Below are 6,228 nucleotides of genomic sequence, written 5' to 3'. Positions count from 1 at the left end.
CATCATGACCGGCAAGGTACAAGAGAAGGCCAAAGACAAGAAAACCCGAGGAGGTAAAAGACACGACGGTCTCTCCAAGGAAGAACGCCAGCGGCGTTACGACAACAAAGCATGTCTCCGATGCGGGAAGACAGGACACTTCGCTAGGGATTGCGAAGAAGAACAAGTCAAACAGGCAGCTGTCAAGATCCGGATGATCAGACAAGGCACGCCTTACCCGGCCGGGATAGAGCCGGATGACAACCTAAGCGACTTAGACCTATACGAAGAGGCACGCTTGGAGGATAAGGAAGGCTACGAAATCGTCCCAAGAGTTAAACCGGACAACGAAGTTCTCACCATGGGCCAGCCAAAGAAGACTGACTGGAAGGTCAAAGGCACCATCGTGATGGAACGATTAGCCAACAACCAGTGTTGGGTATGTGGTAACAAGACACACTACGCCGACGAATGCACGGTTCGCGAACGAATCATGATTACCGGCCCGAATGCCGAAGAAATTGGGTATCAGGCGATACACCAACAACCCTACTTCGATGATCCAATGGTTGAGGTCGAGGACCAAGAAGCCCACGAAGTAGAAGATACCAAGGATCACAAGGATTTGTGTTGGTATGACTGTAAGATAAATTGCGAGTTCCATAAGCAAGATAAGGAGGATTGCAGGACAGACCAGGACCGGTGCTGCCACCTGAACCTCTGGGCAGACGAATGTCTAGCAGACATCTGCCATCTACACGAACCAGAGAAAGTGGAGATCCACTACAGACTTCTATGGACGCAATGCAGGAACGGGTGTGACTTCCATCGCAAGCAGCTCAAGGAAGCACACAAGGTGGATGACTATTACCATCGCACCCTATCATCAAACATCTGCGAGGTAGCAGATTGTGAGATTCACGAGGCCAAGAAGGCTCAACCAAGGAAGAGGATCACCAGGGAGGAGATACCTCACCAGAACATTCATTGGAGCTTCTGTTACGACGACAGGTGCTTGACGCACTACAGCTCAAAGAATGACACAGGCTACTTTCCTAAGTACAGGAAAGGTAAGCAGTCAAAAAACTAGGATGCCGCCAGGGACAGGGTCACGCTGGTGAAGGCAGTCCTAAAACGACCCTTAGGAAGGTGCAGGATACCGATGGTCGGGTGAAGCAGCTGCTCACGACCGTATCTGTACAGGGACGAAACATCGAGGCGCTCGTAGATAGCGGGGCCGCACGAACGATGATCTCACCCAGAGTGGTGGAGAAACACGAACTACCCTACCGGGTTAAGAAGAACCCAGTATCGGTACTGTTAGCCGACGAGAAACCCATGGAATATGGAAACGGCATGATACGGATGGAAACCGAATCAACAAAGCTACGGATAGCTGGCATAGAGTGCCAAATGAATATCGACATAATGGAACTAGGAGGACTAGACATGTTGATTGGTTATGACTGGCTAGATGCCCATAACCCCGCCATCGACTGGCGAATGAAGACGATACTCAGAAGAGAACCTGTGCACAAGGTTGCTAGAGTACGCCAAAGAGTGAGCCCGAAGGACCAGAGCTCAACCCAGGACGGGAGGTTCGGCAAGATCTCGCCTCATAAGATCATGAGAATCTATGAGAAGGACCCTCAAAGAGTAGGAGTCATATGGATAAGACGAGTCGCGACCACGAAGGAAGGACCCTTACCACTAGAGATACCAAGAGAGTATCAGACCGACGAGTTTAGAGAACTCTTCGAGGAAAACGAAGCCACGGACTTGGCAGACCATCAGGATTGGGATCACGAGATCATCCTAGATGAAGGGGCAAAGTTAAGCCCAGGACCTATGTATCCCATATCGCCCGAGCACGATGCTGAGCTAAGGGAGTACATCCAGAAGAATCTGAAGAAGGGATTTATCCGACCGGGATCAGGCCCAATGGCCTCACCCATCTTGTTCGTAAAGAAGCCTAACGGGAAGTGGCGACTATGTGTCGACTTCCGAAGGTTGAACAGCGTTACTCGGAAGAACCGATATCCCTTACCACTAATAACCGAGCTCATGGATCGACTCCAGGGAGCCAAGTGGTTTACGAAGTTCGACGTTCGGGAAGGATTTCACCGAATCAGGATCAAGGAAGGACACGAATGGATGACAGCGTTCAAAACGAAATATGGACTGTTCGAGTACACAGTAATGCCTTTTGGGTTAACGAATGCCCCGGCAACGTTTCAGTCAGTCATCAACAACGCTCTTCACGAGTACCTTGGAATCTTCGTCACAGCGTACATCGACGATGTGCTGGTATACTCTAGCGGGACGCTAGAAGAACATGTGGAACATGTCAAGAAAGTGCTCAGGAAGCTTAAGGAATACAAGCTGTACCTGCAGCCGGGGAAGTGCGAATTTCACACGAAGGAAACGGAATACCTAGGCTTCATAATATCCACAGAGGGGGTGAAGATGAACCCAAAGAAGACAGCGGCTGTACAGGAATGGCCAACGCCCAAAACAGTCAAGGACGTGCAATCCTTCCTAGGATTTGCCAACTACTACCGGAAGTTCATCAAGGATTACTCAAAGATCACAACACCTCTCTCCGAGATCACGAAGAAGGAAGTTGGTTTCAAATGGAACGAGGAACATCAGGAGGCTTTTGATCGAATCAAGCAGATATTCCTCGAGGCACCAGTACTAGAGATGTACGACCCAAAGCGAGAGACGCGAGTCGAGACCGACGCGTCAGATTATGCACTCGGAGCTGTATTGTCGCAGCAGTGCCCAGACAAAAAGTGGAGACCAGTGTTCTACCACTCAAGAAAGTTCTCTGGAGCAGAACTAAACTACGACGTTCACGATAAGGAGCTACTAGGAGTAGTCGATGCCTTTGAACAGTGGGAAGTCTATTTGCTAGGACTACCACACCAGATCGAGGTTTTTACCGATCACCAGAACTTGGCAGGTTTCATGACAACGAAGAAACTCAACCGACGACAAGTCCGATGGGCTGAGATGCTAGCTCAGTTCGACTTCAAGATAACTCACCGCGCTGGAACGCTCAACGGAGCTGCGGATGCTTTAAGCAGGAGATCCGACTTACGCGAGGAAAATCATAAGGAACCACATGACGCCATGTTCAAGAAGATGCCTGATGGCACACTACGTTACAACCAGCCGGAACTAGCTAAGATAGCTAAGGTGGCCGAGCGGGTAGAAACACTTCAGCAGCAGTGGCAGCAGAGAGCGGCCAGCTGGCAGTTCGAGCCTGACGAGAACGGCTCCGACGAACTGTTACAAGACGAGCGAGAGTACCGAGATATGATTCGAAGCGATCGAACATATGTACCCCCACACATGAGATCGAGTCTCATCAAGGAACTGCATGAGTCCCCAGAGTATGGACATGCATCGCTAGAAGAAATGGTCAGGCGACTATCAAAGGTGTTTGCGATACCACGCTTGCGAGCGAAGGTGCAGGACGTCCTAGGCAACTGTTTGGCTTGTCATCAGAACAAACCCAAGAGACATAAGCCCTATGGCCTGTTACAACCCTTACCGCCACCAACGAGACCATGGAGCAGCGTAACAATGGACTTCATAGTGAAGCTCCCGAAGTCGTTAGAACCAGGATCCGGAAGATTATGCGACACAGTCCTAGTCATCGTGTGTCGTCACACGAAAGGAGCAAAGTTTGTGCCCACGGAAGAAACCATTACGGCAGAAGAATGCGCGTATGAGGTCAGCAAGGCACTTATGTCAGAACATGGGATACCTGAAGAATTCATCACCGATCGTGATAAACTGTTCACTTCCAAGTATTGGAACACATTCCTGGCAAAGCTGGGTGTGAAGAAGAAACTATCGACTAGCTTCCACCCCGAAACAGATGGCCAGACGGAACGAACGAACCAGACACTGGAACAGTATCTGAGGATGTACGCCAACAAGCTGCAAGACAATTGGGTTGAACTCTTGCCGACAGCACAATTGGCCTACAATAGTACTAGGTCTGCGACGACTAAGTACTCACCACACTACGCGAATTACGGATATGAGCCGGTTGCTCATCGAGATCCAAAAGATATAGAGAGTATCGCAGTAGGTGCAGACGACAAAGCCCGCTTGATGCGAGGACTGCACGAAGAATTGAGCAAGAACATAGCTCATAGGAACCTCACGACAGCCAAGGCGGCTAATAAGCAAAGGATTGAGGGACCAACCTTTAAGAAGGGGGACAAAGTTTTCCTGTCACGTCAGAACTTGAAAACTAAGCGACCAAGCAAGAAACTGGACAACCTCCGAATAGGACCATTCGAGGTTCTAGAGGAAATGGGTAACGTAAACTACAAACTCCAACTCCCACCAGGCATGCGCATCCACCCTGTCTTTCACAAGAAACTCCTGGAAAGAGCACCTCCAGATGCCGAGCTAGCTACCGACATAGAGCTCGAAGACGATGAGTACGAGGTCGAAGAAATCAGGGACCTGCGGAAAATCGGTCGTCAGTGGAAATACTTGGTCAAGTGGCTAGGATGGCCAGAGAGCCAGAACACTTGGGAACCAAAAGAAAATTTGACGAACTGCAAGTCACAGGTACGTGAGTACCATCGGAAACACCCAGAGAAGGGAGGACCGGGTCCTCAAGGGAAGAAAAGAATTCAGAAAAAGGATCGAAAGAAGCGTCATCCTGCAACCAGCCCAAGTCAGTCGACAGTCCGGGTAGCGATGGTTCAGTTGGTTGAAAGTCCGTACCAGGGGCAGAGTTCCCCTCGGCTTGCTCTTTCGCGCGATCCTGAAGACTCAAAATGGCGTGATCTCGATCAGCGAATGCTCGCTCTCGCGCCTCAGTCTCTGCCACTTCCAGCCGAAGTCGAGCGACCTCGGCCTCAGCTCGAAGAAGCGCCAAGCGCTTCTCGCGCTTTTCAGCCTCAACCTTCTCCCACTCTTCCTCAGTCACAAATAAGCTACACTCAGCTTTCACTGAAATACAGCCCGCACACTGCCCAGAGGCAGTGTCCACGAAACAACGAAGATTCTTCTCCTTACACCGCTTGCAACGAAAGGTCATCTCGTTCCCTTGTTGGCGGATACGGTCAGTACGAGCCTGGCGCTGTTGAGTCGAGTTCTGGGTACGGACGCGTTGAGAAGTCTGAACCTTGGGCATGGTCAGGGAAAGTGAGGAAAAGAGGAAAGAGAGGATACGACACCACCGGAGTAGCTATACCTCCACCACCGCCGCCGGACTAGGCGCGGGAAAACGATAATCCAGGGTATTGAGACGATACGCCTAAGAGGGGGGGTAATGTTATAAGGTAACAAGGAATTGCTTCCCTTTTATGCAGGTCGTATGAAGGAAGACTATCGGGCGGACACGATGGACGAAAGTGGATCTAGGGCGGGGCCCAGATCACGTGAAAGGAATAGCATCCCGCCAAGACCTAGCCTCTAGGAGGCCAGTAAGGATTAGGAGGCCACGGCCCTCCTAGGCCTCCCTCTTAGAAGGGAGGGTAAGGAGGACAGGACCTATAGCAATAGGTATAAGAATGTATTAGATCTCATTATTACACTCGTTGTAGTTAACTCAAATAGTTCATCTCTTACACAGATTGTCAACTAGTTATTCTATCGTTTATAGAATTGGTATTGTTTATCCTTTGGTTACAACGATAACTCTTTTCCACCTGATCATTCTATACGATACCTCACGGACTACCGCTTTAGTCTACCTCGCCTTAGTACGGACCGAGCCTAGAGAAGTATAGCCTAACCCCGTGTAACACTTAACTATAATTAACTTTTATTAGTAAAAAAACTTAACTTATTTAAATACTAGTCCTATAACCTATTACTAATACTTACTAAGGATAATATATTTTTTATAGTTAATAAGGAAGCTATCCTTATTCTAGAACCTCTATAAGGAGTAATAACTATTATTAACTTACTTTAATAGTTCTATAACTCTAAAGACTAGAATAGCCCTAAACTAGTTATCTTTAAGAGTAGTACCTAACGCCTATATAAATTTATTAGAAATATACTTTCGTACTAGTAAGCTAATAGTAAGTATTACTAATATCTACTCTAGTATATCTAGTCTCTCTTTTTATTTATAAGTAGAGAGGCTAGAGATACTTTAGTAAGAGGACTAATAAGCTTTACGTATATTTATAAGATAGAAATTAAATACTTTATAGTACTCTTTAATATTTAGGGAGACCTAAACCCTTTTATTATAAATAAAGC

This window comes from Alternaria dauci, chromosome 5 (genome assembly GCF_042100115.1).
Source record: "Alternaria dauci strain A2016 chromosome 5, whole genome shotgun sequence".
Classification (NCBI taxonomy): domain Eukaryota; kingdom Fungi; phylum Ascomycota; class Dothideomycetes; order Pleosporales; family Pleosporaceae; genus Alternaria; species Alternaria dauci.
Note: the sequence above shows the minus strand (reverse complement) of the source record.